Source organism: Monodon monoceros, unplaced genomic scaffold (genome assembly GCF_005190385.1).
Source record: "Monodon monoceros isolate NGI ecotype Baffin Bay Population unplaced genomic scaffold, NGI_Narwhal_1 Super_Scaffold_1, whole genome shotgun sequence".
NCBI lineage: Eukaryota > Metazoa > Chordata > Mammalia > Artiodactyla > Monodontidae > Monodon > Monodon monoceros.
The window spans coordinates 66,522,092-66,540,757 of NW_021703765.1; positions in this window are offsets into that span (position 1 = coordinate 66,522,092).

The window sequence follows — 18,666 nt, forward strand, 5'->3', positions numbered from 1 at the left end:
AAAGAATACTGGAAAATGATGGTCAATATGCAAAATATGCAGACAGTCTTTCAGGTGGTGCCTTGATCCCACCTCCTGATTTTCAGGCCTTTGTGCAGCCCACTCCTCTTGAGTGTGTGCAGGACCAGCAACTTACTTCTAACCAATAGAATATGGCAAAGGGGATGGGATGTCATTCTCTTGATCACCTTACATTATATAAGACTGTCTTGCTGGCAGTCCCTCTCTCTCTCTCTTAAACTTTCTCTCTCTCTCCCACCCTCTCTCTTTCTTTCCATTGCTGGCTTTGAAGAAATAAGCTGCCATGAATCCTACAGCTGCAAAGAAATGAACTCTGTCAATAATCCAAGGAGTTTGAAAGTGGATCCTTCCCCAGTTAAGCCTCTGATGAGAACTCAGCCCCAGCCGACTCCTTGACTATAGCATTGGGAAAGACTCTAAGGAGAAGCTCTTGCTAAGCTGTGCTCAGACTGCTGACCCACAGAAACTGTGAGATAATAAATGTGTGTGTGTGTTTTTTTTAATGTGTGTTTTTTTAAACAATCAATTTTGTATGTAACTTTATTATGCAGTGTAGACAACTAATATACACAGTATTACTTTGGATTCCAAACTACATAGCACACATACCCACAAACAAATGAATTCAAGATGCAGTAAAGATCTAAATACAAAAAGGAAAAAAAAAATTTAAATTCCAGATGGAAATACAAAGCATCTGTACAACCCTGGGGTAGGGGGAGATTTCTTAATCATAGCACAAAAAACTTAAACCCCAAAGAAAGAGATGGATACATTTGACTATCTTAAAATTAAAAACTTCTTTTCAATCAGAGTCTTCATAAATAAGTTAACAGAGAAGACAAAAACTAGAAAAAGGTATCTGAGCACATATAACTGAGAGAGGATTGAATCCATAATATGTAAAGAGCTCTTGCAAATCAACAAGAATTACACCAACCACCCAGTAGAAAAATAGGCAATGGGTACAACCAGACAGTTCTCAAATGAGAAAACCCAAATGACTGAGTGATGAAAGATGTATTAACCTCACCAGTAATCAGGAAATACAGATGGAAAGAACCACAAGATACCACCCGTCTGCTTAACAGAAATTTTAAAAGTTGAGAATGCCAAGTGTCAATGAGCCTTCAGGGAAGCAGGGCCTCTCTTCTGCTGCTGGTGGGAGTGTGAGTTGGCACAAGCAGGTTGGAGGGCTATCTGAGAGTATCTAGTCAAGTTAAATCTTTGTAACTTGACCGAACTATTGTTTCTTGGTGAATATTCTCTAGAAACATTAGCCTGTTGCCCAAAGGGATATGTCCCAAAATGTTCATTACAGTGTTGTTAGTAACATGCTCCTTAAGATGAGAACTAAACAGCAGGATGCTTGTACAGTGGGATACTATACATTGGTGAAAATGAACCAGTGCTATGCCGATTTGGAAAACAAAACAAGCAAGTTGCAGAATGATGCATGGAATAGGTTACCGTGTATATAAAGTATTAAAATGTGAAAACTATTGCAATGTAGTGGATCCATATATAGTAAAAGCATAAGAACATGAATGGGAAGGATAAATACTGAGACATAAATATTCAAGACAGTTGACTAACTCACTAGAGAAAAGGGGGAAACAAATCCATAACATCTAATTACTTAAAAAAAAATCGGAAGCAGATATGACCAAATGTAGATATTTGATAAAGCTGATGGGCGATGGGTATGCAGCTTTCATTACGTGAATTTCTAGAGCTGAGTGGTTCCATGCGGTTGCCTCTCACCATATATGGGGACTTCAATGTAAATATAAGTTTATTAAAAGTAAATAAAATTTGAAATTTCATTTTAAATAAATTGCTGAGTCGCACTAGCCACATTTCAAGAGCTCATTAGCCAGATGTGGCTAGTGGCTCCCATATGGATGGTGCAGGTAGAGAACATTTTCATTACTGCAGAAAGTTCTTTCGGATGGTGCTGTTCTAGAAAGTTCTGTATGCTTTTCATATTTCAGAATGAGTTTTTTTAAAGCAGGGACTGGAAGGTTAATAAAGGAAGTAGGGAGGGTGAAGTGTTTGGCTTTGGAGAGAAGGAGGAAGATGGCAAAAGAGTTGCGGGGGGAGGTCAGAGGAGCTGGTGGAGAAGGGGTTCCAGGGTCTTTACTTGTTGCAGTGAGAGATGCCCTTGAATGCTGATGGGAATGGTCAGTAGACCAGGAAGTTCAAGGCGGGGTTGGGGGGGGTGGGGGCAGGGGACAATGGAAGGGGTGAGGCCCGAGCAGGGAAGGAGAGGTGGACATTGTCCTCAGCGGCCCCCCTGAGGCCCCTACCTGGTGCCCCTCTCTGAGGACTCCCACCCTGCACCCTTTCAGGCTCCAGCCAGTGGAGATAAATAACGCCTGCCACACCTGTCACAGATGTTTGAAAAACATATTAATCACTTTAACAAATATTAGCTCAGTACAGCAATAAATAGCCTCTAGAATCTCCTCTTTGCGGCTGTATTACAATGAAAAATATGCTAATATGGGTGCCTAATTGATTGTGTTTGAATAACTTTCTTTATGACAATAAGACTTGGAGGTGGCATCACTCAGAGTCATAAGTGGTGTCTCCCCAGCCCTGGAACGCCTCCCTCTGTTCCCACAGAGTCACCCTCTGGGGAAAAGTTCTTCAAATCAACAAACTAGGAGACCTCCTGGCTGCCGATCTAGAGAGACTTTTCAGAAGCCCACAAAGGGGCTGACATTTGGCCCGTGGTTCCTATTGGTGGGCATCTCACACACAAACATCTCCTTTCATCTTCGCGGTACTTCTACAAGGTCAAGATTATGGTCCCATTTCACAGAAGGGAAAACTGAGGCTGTGAGGGATGAAGAGACTCACCCAAGGTTCCTGAGTCATGCAGCCAGAAGTCTCCTGCAGGCTTTTGAGTCTGGAGCCTGTGTGCACCCTCTCCACTCCCAAGCCAGGAGAAACCTCTAGAAACATCCCATTGCCACTGTTCAATATTAACACAACAACTCTGTGTTCAATTGGATGGACAACTGGGCCAGGTGATTCTCAAATGTCCTGGGTGTTTCTCCTGTAGTGCCAAACACAAATAACCACCCTTGTCGGTCATGCGGGGTCTTCTCTCCCCTCATACACACCTCCTGCAATCAACAATATTGCTTCTTCTCCCTCACTTCCTCCCCTTGGTTATATGCATCCTGGACACTTGCACCAGGCACAGGATCTCATGATTAGTGAGGTGATGGAGGCTAGTAAGTGCTTCTCCCATATAGTTCCTGTATCTTCCTCTCCTCCCCTGCTTCTGCCTGCACATCCCTCAGCCATCACGGCTGCTGGTGTAACCCCCAGACTTGTTCAAGTTCATTTTCTCTTCTCCATCCTTGCTGCTTTGCCCGAGTCCAGGCCGCAGCATCTCCTACCTGGGCAAAAAAGGGCTGTGAACTGGATTTGGCTGAACTTTGTTCTTACCAATTTACTTTTCCTTAAAAAAAAAAAAAAGGCCATTTTTGTTTTTAAGTTTTCTGGATTATGCTTGGGGTGACACTGGCATGGCCAGTGTGGACGAAGCAGGTTGGATAGGGAAGGGGGATTTTAATGAGCAGAAAGGACTGACCAAGGATCAGGGTGATATTGAGAGGGGCATGATAAGCAGGCTTCCGGGGCTGGGAATGTTCTAGGTCTCGATCTGGGCATTGGTTATAAGAGGTGTTGATTTTGTGAAAATCCACTGAGCCAGACTCTGATGACAGGTGTGCTCTTTTATACGGAAAAAGTAAAGAAGAACAAAAGGGCTGATGCTGTCCTGTGCCGGCAGGATGCTGGGCACGCAGGCGCTCCCACGCCACGCTGGGGAGGGTGTAATGGGGCCACCCCACGGGGGAGCAAAACAATGGCCCATCTCACAGGTGTACAGGACGTTCTCACACTTGTGTGCAAAGGTCCGTGTGCAAGACATTCAGGTCAGCTGGAGTAGCGGAAAGATTGGGAAAACTTAAATGCAGATTCACTGAATAAAGGATACTGTTTCTGTAGATGGAGTACCACAGCCACTGAGAAGAAGGAAGATGCTGTTTTTGGGGGGCTGGAATGATCTCCCGGTGCAAAGTGCAGCAGAAAAACATGAGGTGGATATGAAAAAAACCCCAGCATGTACACACACACGCACACACACGCATATGATTTTGTCTACAAGCAAGGACAACTTTCTGGAAAGATACACAAGAGCTATGGACATGGCTGTGGGCTCAGGGTGGGAGGCCGAGTATCCACGTCCTTGGGGCTATTTCATTTTCTGTGTTGGCGTGTGTCTGGGAACTTTACATCAAGGGCAGAAGACAACTGAAAAAAATCGGGGCGATGTTTTCCCATACACTGAGTATTTACTAATCCCCCAATATATCCCAAGCCCCTAATGAATCTTTGGGCCCATCCCAGGGGGCCCCCTGGAGAACTCGAGACACCCCAGCTGCTCTGCAGACCCAGTGAGTCCCTTGGTGGTCCGAGGGGAGCAGCGAGGCTGGCTGGGAGTCTGAACAATGGGGCAGGACAAAGAACCCTTTGTGCTTTTCCACCTGCCCCAGCAGAGCCCCAAGACTGGCCTCTTCAGTTACAGCCCCCGAGGGCTTTCCTTCTTAGCTGGCTGAGCCCCAGGGTAAATGCTCTCCAGGATCACCTGGCAGGCCTGAGGGAGGGTCCCCTCGGAGTTGGAATCTCCTCCACCCCCATTTCTCAAGTCAGCCTCCAAAACATTACTCCTTGGTGGCTTGGTTAGGGCCAGCCAGTTAGCTGGAATCCTGGACACAGGCTGGGTTACCTGGGCCAGTGGATCCACCTCTCCAAGCCTCAGTTTCCTCATCTGGAAGATGGGGCAAAAGTCCTGTCTACCTCCTCCACAGCTTGCGGTGGGGATTCAGCTTGTGGTGAGATGGTTTGCGTGGGCCCCTGCCTCAAGCAATGGTGCCTCTGAAAGTTTGGGGGATGAAAAAAGGTGGAGCTGCTTAAGAAGAGTTCAGCAGTTCCTCAAACAATGACGCCTGGAGTTACCATATGATCCGGCAATCCCATCCCCAGGCATCCACCCAAGAGAGACGAAAACATATGCCCACACGAAAAATTGCAAATGAATGCAGCATTATTCACAACAGCCAAAAGGTAGAAACAACCCCTATGCCCATCAGCAGAGAAATAGATAACCCAAATGGGGGTCCAGCCACACCAATGGAACATTATGCAGCCATGAAAAGGAACACAGCACTGACACATGCTACAACATGGATGAACCTTGAAAACATGATGCTAAGTGAAAGAAGTCAGACACAAAAGACCACGTATTCTATTATTCTCTTTATATGCAATGTCCAGGATAGGGAAATCTCTGCTCAACTTCCCTCCTCACCTGGCAAGTGGAACTAACTTTCGCTGCTTCAGTAAATGGTGGTGAAGTTTGAAACAGAGGATGGATGTTGGAACGGTTGCACATAGTAGGTGCTTGTTAAATGTCAGAATGGGGGGAGAGGGGGGAGAGAGAGAGCGCGCGAGAGAGATTCATTGCTTTTATTTCGGCAGCATCAATTTTCTTTTACCCCAGATCCACCCAAAGTCTAAAGAAGGAACGGACGGAGCAGAAAAGAATAGGTCATGGGCTTGCCTCCAGGAAAACAGAGTGGTACCAGCGTCCAGGGGATAAGAGGAGGGAGACTTTTCCTTTTTTCAGCGGCTTTACTGAGATATAACTCACTTCCCATACAATTCCCCTGACGTGTACGCGGGTTCTGCATCTGCCTGCAGGTTCAAGCAACCTAGGATGGAAAATATTCAGGAAAAAAATTCCAGCAAGTTCCAAAAAGCAAAACTTGAATTTGCCGTTCAAAGGCAACTATTCATGCAGCATTTACATTGTCTTTACAGCTATTTCCATAGCATTGACATGGTGTTAGGTATCATGAGAAACCTAGAGATGACTAGGATGCTCATATGTTATAGGCAAATACTGCCGCCATTTTATATAAGGAACTCGAGCGTCTGTGGATTTTGGTACCCATGCGAGTCTGGAACCAATCAATGCCCTGCAAATACTGAGGGATAACTGTACTGACAGACTCTTCAGTGTATATCCTTTTGTACCTTTTGAATTATGAACCATGATAGCGTATCAACTACTACAAAATAAATGAATGAATGAATACAACAAGAAAGAAGGAATGGTAGGGAAAAGGTGAGAATCGAGTAACCTGAATTCCTGGCTGTCACCCAACCTCCTTGGGCCTCAGTTTATCTCCCTGCACCAGCTTTTTTCCTCCTCTCCTCCTTCCCCATCGCTCCAGGATCTTGGTGGTTTGTTCCAGGCTCTGACCCTCCAGCCCGCCTTCCTGGACTTTGCTCCAGGCACATGACAGGTGCCTCCATCATATTCATATCAGGATCAGGTCACGGGTCAGCAGGGCATTCGGCCTCCCAGCAATGCCCTTGCCTCCACGTGGTGTCTGGCAGGGGAGGAATCCCATCCCTGGAAGATCCACTCATCCCAGGAAAAGTTCTGCAAGTGAAGGAACACCCCTTGTTCAAGTTGCAAAAAACCAAAGCAAAGCAAAACAATGCAACGCAAGCAAGGACAGCATCTAAGGTTAATCTGAATGCTCCTGCTGTGAGCATGTGCTTTTTGGAACAACCTCTCAATGTGTTTTTCTTTGCTGGAGCCACTTTCTGACTTAAGGATCCCTGCACACTCAGTGGGTCTCCTGTTGGTCTGCTGAGAAGCCTTCAAACTGGTTAGGAATTCAAAGTTCCTTGTTTTTGGGGGGTTTTTTTCTTCTTTATTTTAAAATAAATTTTTATTGGAGTATAGCTGCTTTACAATGTTGCATTAGTTTCTACTGTACAGCGAAGTGAATCAGCTATGCGTATACCTATATCCCCTCTTTTTTGGATTTCGAGAGAGAGAAAAGGCACAGCCAGTGGGGAGATCCCTCTGACAATCAGACAATGGATAAATTGATCTAGGTGCCTGCCAGAGAACCTGGGGGCTGAGTGGGTGCATCTCCAAAAACAAGTCCTCCCCACCATCGCTTATCTACATTTTTACCAGGCATGAGTTCATTGCCTGGGTCTGTTTACTCTGCTGGACTCCGATTTCTCTCATCAGGAGCTGGGTCTCAGAGCTCATCCTGGAGGGAGTTGTCTGCATATCTGATGATGGGAGAAATGCGTGGGACCCAAGCAAGTTAGTGACTATGGAGCCGAGGGGGGTGGAAGGGCCCGTGGGCCACAGTCACAGCCCTGAGGGGCAGGCAGGGGTGGGGGGCCCCCAGGGGTGGTGCTTTGGGTCTTGGGACAGCCCAGGCAGGGTCAGCCGAGGTCCTGCAATGAGCTGGGCTCAGGCTCCCAAATGAAGGCTGTCTTTGAAGCCTCTTGACTGCCCTCCCTGCCTCCCCAAGGACCCACCAAGCCCTGGAACTACAGCCCCTCTGCCCACCTGCCCACCCCCTACCCAGGCCGGGCTGCCATGTTTGCTCATCTCTGTTAAGAGGTGGTCCTCCTTGGTCATCTCCGACCAGCATTCATGTAGCAGCGGAGGGGGTTTAAAAACCTGATCCTGCCACCTCTAGCTTTCAGACCTCCACGCTGCTCCCACCCCAGCCTACCTCCAGACCCGGCGGCCTGGCCTTTGCTGTGAGCTCACTCCTCCCCAGCCCCCTCCACGCTTCCTGACCCTCCCTGGGCCTTCCCTGGCCTCCCGTGCAGCGCGTGCAACCTTCCAGGTGTTACTGAATTCTCTCTTTACCTGCCTGCCTCCCTCAAGGGCAGAGTCCCAGGCTGTCTTGTTCACAGGCAACAGCAGCAGGAGAACAACACAACCTTAGGGGCTCTGTAAGTGTTCGCTGAACTAACTGTGGCCTGGCCCACAGCCCCTGAGTGACTCAGCGGGAAGCAGATGAGGCCAAAAAGGGGCCCCAAGAGAAATGACTACCGAGCACCTACTGTGCGCTGGGTCCGGTCCACAGCCCTTCTGCACACGTTCCCTTGGTGGATCTCCACACTGGCTTTGTGAGGGGGGCTGATCTTGTCCCCATTTTGCAGACGCTGAAACAGAGGTGAAAGGGAAGTGAAGTCTACAGCTCAGCTCAGCATCGTGAAGCCAAGAGAGGCGGACCAGGATTTGAAGCCGGGGCCTGGGCCAACTCTGGAGCTGGTTCTCTTGGGGTTAGAGGCCAAATACCTGGATTTGTGGCCCCCTTTTGGCCTCTTATCAGTGATGCATTTCCCTGGTCCGGGCCTCAACTCCCTCATTTGTAACGTGGCGGTGGTACCGATGTCTGCAGGTGATGCGAGGGAATTACAGGTGAGTACTGTGCCAATGATAAAAGCTCTGTGCACAGGCCAGGGGCTATTATTCTTGGTTGTGTGAGTGTAGCAGACACCGTGGTGCTCACCCATTACCCCTTGGCTCTCACCATCCCCATGCAGGCCCACCCCACGTTTTCCAAATGCCAGTCCTTCCCTGATGAAGTGACAGGGATTAATGTACCAGGGGAGTACCCTTTGGCCAGTGGCAGGCCCTATGGGAGATGGAGGATAAATACCCCAGCTCCATCCCTCCTTGGGTGAGACACTCCCAGGCATACTCCACAGGTCTCTCAGAGGTTCCCAGTGGGATGGAGCCCCAGCTGCTCACAGCAGAATCTTGCTGGATAATGAACCTTTCCCTTCCTCGCTTCACTCCCGACCCTCTTACATCCTTTGCACTGCTGTGCTTGTCGGAGGTGTGCTTCTGGGGCAGCACACACTAGACAGGCAGGAAAGGGGGATGCTCCTTTGAAACAAGACCCAAAGCTTTTCCTCTAGCATTCCTGTAACCCCTCTCTTTCCGTGCATCAGGCCGTTGTGGTAGGGAAGCATTCTGTGTTTATCACCTGGAGGAGGGAATGATAACTTTAAAAGTCAGAACCTCAGATACAAGCAATTGGTTGGGAAGAACTGGTGACCCGTGACCTATGCCCCACCTCACCCCAAACTAGACAGAGGCTTCCCAGGTTGGGCAGCCAGAGAAGAAGTGAAGCCGGAGGCTGTGTGCCATAGTCACCCCATGATGTGAGTTACATGGCAGGTGAGATCAGAACCTAGCTAGTGTGGCTTCGGTCCTGCAAGTTCAATTACAGGAAACTAACATTTGTGTCCTGCATACTTGAGTTCAGGCCAAGAGATTCCTGATATTATTTGGAGAGAAGCTTGTTTGCCTGACTCACTTACAAAGAACTCTCTCCCCCAGAGCCTCCAGCCTCTTTCTCCCTGAGCTTCCCCTTACCTGGCTCTGAGTCACCTTGCTCCTTCAAGCCTGGAGGCTCCAGGATGTTTTCTGGGGCCCAGTCCATTTGGGGAAGGAGGCACCTGAGGGGAGCACCTGGCTTGGGGGTGGTGTCTTCTCCAGACAGGAAGAGGCATTTCGTGTTGGGATTGGCCTGGTGGGGAGAGGTGAGGGGGGAGAGGGCTGGGGGAAACAGGAGGCGGGATGTTGAAGAGCTGGAGGCTGGTTGCAGGAGTTGGGGGGGGCTGCTCTTGGCTGGGGCCTATTCAGCCAGGCTCTGCTGTGTGACCCTGGGGAAGTCACCGCCTCTCTCTGGTCTCTGTCTCTGCAGAGTAAAGGGCTTTAGACTGGTCTTCTGTCTCCCATTCTAGATACTCTTTGATTCTGGAGCAGCTGGGCTTTCAGTGTCATAAAGACACATGCGCTTTTCCTTTCTCCCTTCCTCCCTCCTTCCCTCCCTCTGTTCCTTCACTCATCCCCTCCCCCTCCATCCCTGGCCTCACACGGGATGCTGAGGGTGCAGTGATCATCCACGCCAGCCCTGCCTTAGGAGCCCAGCCTGGCAGCAGACAGATGCGTAACAGCCAGTTGCAAGAGAAGGCAGGATGGGCATGTTAGTAATGACCAGCCTCGCTGCCCGAGACCCTTCTTTGTGCCAGGCCCTGGACAACGCCTGACTTCCCTGAAATCTCAGAACCTTCCCAGGGTCAGGGTTCTTGGTCATCTCCATTTTCCAGGTGAAGAAACTGAGGGGTGGGAGATGAGGGTCCCACATCTAGGAAGGGAGGGTTGGGATCAGGCCAGGCCTGCCAGGCTCAAGGCCCATGCTCAGAATTACTTGTTTTACTCCATCTTAGAACAGGAGCTAGCAAGGGCCCTCCTAACCTGGCCCTGCTGGGGAGAACAGGCGTGAAGGGCACTCGTGTCCTCCGCCTAAGGATCCCAACCCTCTTAGTTCCCTTGCCTTTCCCGTCCTCTAGAGAGGCTCAACTTGGAGAGTCAACTTTTGTCACAATTACATAACAGCCGTACTAGCTAATATTCCTTGATGAAGAGCCTCCTTAGTTCTGATTGGTGGGCTTGAGTCGAGGGCTTAATCCAGACCAATCCTGGTAGCCAGAGGAATGGACTCTGCTGATTGGCTAGTTATGGGGGATGTGCCCAAGTCCTTGCACTGGTGGGCGGGGCCAGTACCATCCAATCCACATTGAGAGTCAGGGAGCGTATTGCAAATCAAGGTGCTTTTAACAGAGAAGGTGAGAACAGAGACACCCCCTAATCTAGCATTTAGGTAAATCAGCTCATTACTCCCCATAGTGACCCTAAGTAACAGAGAGGCTAAGAGACTCACCCAAGGTCACACAGCTCGTAAGTGGCCGTGCTGAAGTTTGAACCCTAAAAGTCTGGCTCCAGAGTCTGTGTTTTTAATGGCAGTGCTATGGTGCCTCTCAGAATAAAGCTCAGAGCTTGAGTCAATAGATCCTGCTTGGAAATGGGGCGGGGAAGGGGGCGGGAGGTGGTGGTGCTTTAATATTGCCAAACTCCTCCTCCCCCAGACCTGACTGTTGGCCCATAAATGATAAAGATGGCCAAACCTGGCTGGCACCTGCAATTCAAACTGGGCTCCATGGTTACCGGCTGTGGGATCAGCACGGCATCTGAAGAAACAGATCACAGCCACACCCGTTCCAGCCCCAACTGCCGCTTGTCAGCTCTGCCCGGAGACCTGCTTCGGGCAGTGTCTGCAGCTAGTTCAAGTGGCTTCTTGAGGACACATCTTAGAGAAGGACCTCAGGGTCAACAGCCCAGGCTTCTTGACTGTGTGTGTGCGCGCGCGCGCGGGGTGGGGGGTGGGGGGACTGAGGGGGAGGGTGGTGGTTTAGAATACCAACCTGCCATCATTAGCATTCTTCGTCCTCCTGAAAAGGTTTCTCTTGCTTTCATGTATCTAATTTTATTGTTGCTTAAATATCCATTGAGATGTCCTTAAACTAGCACTTTTAAGCCCAAATGTCCTTTTGGTGGCCTCGGCTAAACACATTGTGTGGAAATAACTCCAGAACAAACTTTCCTTGTTTATTTCCCTTCTTTCGCGTCTCTCTTCCCCCTCCCTGTCCACCATCTGGCTTTGAATAAACCTATATTGTGCCTTTACTCTTTGTTAGGCCCCTGTGTTAACATCCCAGGGAGACACAGTGAACTTGCCCTTGGCTTAAAGGAGCTCCCAGCCTTTTCAGAGGAAACGGATGAGCAATCACCGTGTAGTGGGGGCCCTTGAGGCCAGGAGGAAGGGAGTGACCCCTGCCGGGAGCGCTTTGCCAGGCACACCTAGAGGTTGGGTGTGGGAAGGGAAGGCACCCTGGCCAGAGGGCACAGCACAGGCAAAGGCACAGAGGTGTGAAGAAGTCGAAGTTCATGAACATTAGGTGGTTTGGGGAGTCGCAGGGGTTGAGACTGGAGGCATGGCCAGGGCTCAGACAAACCACTGAGGGCTGTGTCATGGCAGAATAAGGAGGGCGTGTGGTCCAGGGCCAAGAGAGCCCTGAACTGGGAGTCCGGAGGTGCAGTCCAGGCTGTCTATTTTGAGGCTGCCTTGGTGAGTCAGGGTTCCTCTCTGAACGTTGGTCTTTTCATCTGTAAAAGCAGATGCTTGTTCTGTTGGCCTTTAAAGCACTTTGTGACTCAAACATCTGATGTATTTCAGTGATGTTTCTTCCCTTGTCCTTCCTGGAATCCCTCCCCAGCTCAAGCATCCTGCAAAGGCCTTGACCCCAGGCCTTAGCTGGCTCAGAGATAAACTGATCTTCCTCATCCTGGCAGGTCTATCCATTAAAGCTTTGAGGGGGTGCTCCTGGGGTGTCATTTCATACCACCTAATTGATTTTGATCTTATTTCCATGGTCGTGCGGTAATTATGAAAGCCTCCTGCAATTATCAAAACATAACTCCAAATATTTCATTATTAAAATACCCCTATGGCCTATTATTAATTCATTAGGTAAATTTGGATTATACCACTCAATAGTTAATGTGCAGGCATGGATCTGGGGAGCTTGGCCACTGGGAGTCACGTGACAACTGCTGGGAACAGCGGGAGGCTGGGAGATTGAGGATGGAGGTAGGAGAGAATGGAACAAACAAGAGGAAAAACAGGTGCTTACGGTGGGATGATGACCAGCCGCCCTCGGACATTCATTTAACCATCAATTCAATAAACATTTATTGCCGGCCTACTATGTGCTCAGAACTTTGAGTACATTACCATCCAAATATTAACTATTAAAAGATGGTTTCTGGGGTTTTCTTTCATCTGTCTGCACATTTGTCCACCCATCTGTTCACCCTCCCACCCACCCAGCCACCCATCCACCCATCCACCATTCCATTCATCCTGCCATCCATGCATCTATTCACTCACCCGTTATTCCATTCATCATACCATCCATCCATCCATCCATCCACTCATCCATCTATCCACCATTCTATCCATCCATTCATCCACCCATCTACCCATCCATCATCTATCCATCTATTTACTGAGCACATTCTATGTTCCAAGCGTGGAAGGTACATTGAGGAACAAAATATGGCCTCTGCTCTCAGGAAGCTCACCTTCAATGTGGGGACAGGGGGCAGACATGCAGACCAGTGCTTATAATAATGTGACACATATTTTGATGGGGAAGGACGGGGGGTGGCAGGAGCCCAGGAGGAGCCTGACTTTGCTTTGAAGGGAAGAGGAACGGTTAGGGAAAGCTTCCAGAAGAAAAACTGTTCAGCTGCGGCAAAACAGAGAAACCAGGGTTGGGGCAGCCAAGCCAGGAGGAATGGCTCATGAAGCCAGAGGCCTGAAGTGGCTGCGTGTGGCCTGGGGTGGCTGGGGTGTGGACACATGGCCTGTGACGTCAGCAGGGGCAGATATGGAAGCCTCTCAGCCCCGTTAGCTTTTCAGATTTCATTTTGAGAATGCTGGGTGTAAAGCAGGGAATGAAATGGTTCTATCTGTGTTTTAAAAATGTTTCTCCAGCTGGAGTTTGGAGAACTGACTGGAAGGGGCATGCCTGGAGGCAGAGAAATGGGGGGCAAGGGGGGGCAGTCATCTGTGTAAGCAATAATGGCGGCCCTTGCCGGAGGGCTGGCAGGGGACAGAGAGAAGGAGCTGGACTGGAGGGGCCTCAAAGAGTGAGCTTCCTGGCTCTGCGGGTGAAGAGCTCTGCGGGCGAAGCCATCCCTGGCTCTGGGAGTGTCAAGTATGTGGCCCTATATGGTCTGGGCTCTATCCTGATGGGCTCTACCTAGACAGGTCGCTTCAGTCCAGCAAAATTTTCTAGAGTGCCTGTGTGTCAGGTTCTGTGTAGGAAACCAGGGGTACCTAACCTGATAATTCAAGAAGCAGCCTGATGTGTGCAGAGATCTAACTGCAGGCAATCTGGATGGCAGGAGCACGAGAGCTGCAGGGGACACTGAGGCTGTAGAGGTAAGCAGAGGTCATATCACTGAGGGTCTCAGTGGTCAGGCTAAGGAGGTTAGATGTTTCTTGAGATCCCTGGGAGCATGGGAAGATTTGCAACCAAAAAGTGGCATGATGGAAGGTCAGGTTACAGGAGATGGATGGCTCTGGTTACTATCCTGAGGATGGGCTGGAAGGGGTAAGCCCAGGGCCCAGGACCCATTGAGGAAGTTGCTGCTGGCGTGTAAGGGAGAGATCCAATGGGCCTCATAGGAAAGCATGGCTTTTCCACTTGCTTGCTGTGTGATGCTGAGCACATTACCTAACCTCTCTGTGCCTCTGGAAAATGGGGATCATAATGGTTTCCATCTCACAGAGCTGTCACGAGGATTAGATGAGGTAACACAGGAAAGTGCTTGGAGTAGCGCCTAATGCATAACAGCTCGCATTGATGATCTTAGACCTCTGACCTCTTGGGACTCAGTTTCCTCATCTGTAAAACAGATATCACAGCAATGCCTGCTTTAAAGAGTTGTCCAGCATTAAATGATTTGATACACACAATGTACTAGAATAAAGACCGACTGGAATTGCTATGGAATCCAAGGGGCCAGTTGCAAAATGAAAATGCCGGGCCTCTTGTTCAAAAATACTTAAGAATTTCAAGACAGCCACAGCAGAGCGTTACACCAAGCGCGGGCCCCTTCATGTCAACTTGACAGGTTGACAAAGGGGAAATTCCAGGCAAAAGGAACAGCTTGTACAAAGGCTCACAAGGAGCCTGGAACAGAAAATCTGAAGCTGGGATTGTTTCGGAAAATGCAAACCTGTGGCTGTCATCATCTCAGGACATTTGCAGGATGCCTCAGACACAGGGTGCCACCCCGGGAGATCCTCCACCCCCGGTTTTGGGCGGGGGCCCAGCTCGACCAAATGTGCCCCTTTTCAGGCCAGAGACCTGCGCTGACTTTTCCAAGGACATACAGTCTGTTAGGGGCAGGGCCTGGGCTGTAGCCGGTGCTCAGGGCTCTTCACCAGAATCCCCGCCGACTCCAGGTGCTCTGCGGATAACCAAGAGTGGAAACAATTCAAAGACGTTTTTTAAAAAAAAAACCCAAGCTGGCCTGTCCTTTCTGTCAGTATCATGCTTCAGAAAGGGTCTATTGGGGGCCATCAGAGAAGAATGGGTCTATAAAACGCGGCATTTCCCTGTTAGCTTTTAAAAGTTTTGCACAACATACTTTATGTGTTTATAGAGAAAAAAATCCCAGACCCAAATTGATTGAAAAAATGTGTTGTTATTGAAAGGGCCGAGTTGAACTCTTTGCCGAGCGTGGTGCTCGACAAGACTTGGAAGGCGAAGATTTCACATAAATAGTTGTGCCGAGTTGTTATGGCAACTGAAATTTGAAAAGTAAATAGGTTTGAGGGAAATATTTTCCCTTGTCTCTGGAGGAGTTTTCTGTCGGGGATCATTTGCAAAAGGACGAGTTAATTCAATGCCCGGTGGGCTTGGCGTCTGCTGTTGAAGGACAGAAATGGGGTGTTCCCATGCTGATGGTCTCCATGCCCATGGAGCAGGTTCTTTCCTTTCCTCGAATGGGGGTTGAGATGGATGACATGGGCTAGGTCTTGCATGCTGTGTGACCTTGTGCCAATGACCTGCCCTCTCTGGGCCTCCACTTTCCTGTCTGTAGAATAGTTTGGTTGCGACTAATAATCACACAGTTGAATACCTATTGTTTTGAGGATAGGCACCTACTTGTGGATTGAACCCTCACAGCAGCCTGCTGGAGTAGGCTTGCTCCTCTCCACTGGATGAGAATTGGGGAAACTGAGGCCCAGAGCAGAATGGAGTCTTGCCAGCCATAACACAGGAGCCAACGGCAATGCTTGTGTTCCTGCCCCAGTCTCTTTTCTGCCACATTCCTGGGTGCCCTTGCTCATGTGTGCTGGCAGCCAGCCCGTCGAGGTGAGGCCCCAATGAACACCCATCCCAACTCTCCCTGAGAAGTCAAGGCCCTGGGGGCCCCTGGCCAATGACCATTCACCTGTGAGAGTCTGGCTGGGCCTTGCGAGAGCTGGAGACCCTCATGGGTGGAAACAGGGTGGCTCCCAGGACACGGCACTCTCCCTCCAAGCGGAGACGGCCCCGGAGCTCCATGGGTCCTCTGCATCTCCCCTCTTCGCAGTGGGGACACTATGCTCCAGACGGGGAAGGACCTGCTGGCTGCAATGAAGAATAATTACTCTCTCTCTTACTTCCCCCGCCTCCTTGGGGAAGAGCTATACGTGCCGGATGGCGTTTAAGCCTTGTGGTGGCAGAGACCAGGTTGGTGGGGGGCACTGAGACCCCATTCGTGTTTGTAAACTGAGACACAGAGCGATAAAGGGGCTCTCTTCGAGTCGCGTGGCCGGCAAACAAGGATCCTTCCCATGTCATGAGCTGCCTGGCACTGGGGTGGGTGCCCAGGAATGTCATAAGCTCCCTGCCCCTGGGGGCATTCAAACTCAAAGGCTGGACTCGGGAGAAGTTTCTGCAAGGAGGAGGCTGAGCTGGATGACTCCAAAATCCTCCCAGAGACCCCACGTGGGGGCCTGAAGGGTTGAGGTTGGATCAGGGATTGAGATCTTGGGGACTGACCTCAGCTCTGAGCTCTCTGCTTGCTCCACCCTTGGCTGAGTCTCCAGTGTGAGGCCGCAGAAAGGAGTGTCTGGAGACTGTCCCCTCCCCCATACTGGGATCGGAGACATGGTGTCCCTGCTTGGAACATGGGGCCTGTGCCCATGCGTGCATTGCGAGCATGTGTGTGCATGCACGTGTGTGCATGCTCGTGCCTATGTATGTGCATGTGTCTGTGCATGCCCATGCTTCATTGTGTCCGTGTGCATGCGTCTGTGTGTGTACCTGTGGATTCGCGTGTGAAAACTCCTTCCCTTCTACCACTTGTGGATCACCTAGGCCTTTGCTGGAACCTGAGGTCACTATGGAGTTGAGGACCCAGCACCTCCCTGGGATGGGGCTTGGATGGGGCCATGAGGGCACAATTAAGGGCTGGAACTCTGGAGCCACCCGGTTTGAATCCTGTCTTTGCCTCTTTCTCTCAGGGAGGCTTTGGTTCGAGCACAGTAGGCCCTAAACCCCAGTTCCCCACCAGCGAGATGGGACACAGTCAGGGCACATCTGCCGGGCCATGGCCAAGGTTCAGTGATGTCTGTCTGCAGGAACCACCCACCCCTCTCCCCAGGCTGGAGTCCTCGACACATCTGCCTCCGCAGGCCCTGATGGCTGCAGGAAGGGCAGTGTGACACCAGGTGTTCAGGGCAGGCGCGGACAGGCTCCGCAAAGCCCAGAGACACCAAACTCCAGCTCCTTCCAGCAGAGCCCTGGCCCTGTGCCCAACTCCCTCTTTAACTACACGGCTCCCCCCCGGAGGGGATCTGCAGACTTGCTGTTGGGGGGGAGGTTCCTATTTGGGGAGCCAGGAGGCAGGGGTGCCTGGGCTTATCGGGAGCATCTTGGTTGGGAAGGGGGAGCTTTGGTAAATTGAAGTTCTGAATTGATTTTCAGGAAGGGAGGGGGAAAGGAGAAAGAGAGAGACAGGGACAGAGATGGAAAGAGACACAGGTATCTGTCTCTCTCTATGTATGTGTATGTGTGTGTATCTCTCTCTTTCCATCTCTGCTTCTTAGAGCCAAGACAGAAAGGGAATGAGCATATTCGCAACAGCTCAGGGTGAGCTTTATTGGAAAGTGGTCAGAGGTTGGCCTCCAAGAATCCCAAGCCTAGCCCTGTCCGTGGCCAGCTGGGTGACCTTGGGGAGGTTCTCCCCTCCGACCCTGGACTTTCTCATATTCTACTTCACAACACGAGGATGCCTGCCATGCTGCAAAATGCCACCTGAATGGGCATGTTCCTTCTTACCAGGTCTGGGACCCTCCAAAGATAATCCTCCAGTAGGTGGGTTCCAGGCTGCCTTGAGAGACCCCCTCCCACCCCCCAATAACAAGGGCAGCAGAAACTATGCGTTGCCTACACTGAGTGAGTTTGCTCCCTCTTACTAATGGAACTTGCAATTTTTGGCTGGGTGCGTGGCCTCCCAAAATAAAGACTATATTTCTCAACCTCACTTGTGACTAAATTTTGGTGAATGAGATACAAGCAGAGTGGTGTGGAAAGAGTTTCAAGGAAACCTTTTAAAAACACGGGGTGGGCACCCCTTGGCCTCTTCTTCCTCCTTGCCAACTTCCTGCTGGCTGGAAGGTTGACATGATGGCTGACGCTCATGCAGCCATATTGGACTGTGAGGAAAAAGTTCCATATATGGGGGAGTCTCCCTCTGGACTTCTGTTATGTCAGTGAGAAATAACCTTCTTTCTTGTTGAAGCCACTGTTATTTGACTTCTCTCTCAGTCTTAATCCTAATGGATAAAATAGGGAAAAGGTAATTTCTCTTATCTGGTTTTCTCTTCTAGGATAAGGGGATATGGGCTGCTCATCATTGGCAGAAACATGGGAAAGTCTACTTATCTTGAAGTGAACAGCCTTGCAGAAAAATACTGTCAACAGCAATGACAATATTGTAATAATAATAATGACAATAACAGCAGTATTGCTTATTGAAGCACTTAATATGACCCAAGACTGTACAGAGGCAGGGCCCAGACTCAAGACCACATGGTGCCTGGTCGATGTCAAGACCTGCAGTCCTTCATTCAAGGCCCTTCATATGCTGATGTTTTCCCAGCCTGTCACACTGACCCCACAGTGGGTCCTTTGCCTGGCTCACAGTGGGTCTATGATGCTGGGCCATCCTCCCAGCAGCCAGTCCCAGGTCCACAGCCTTCTGATTTAGCACTGACCCCTCTCTGCCCCCCATCACGGCCATTTGGATGTACG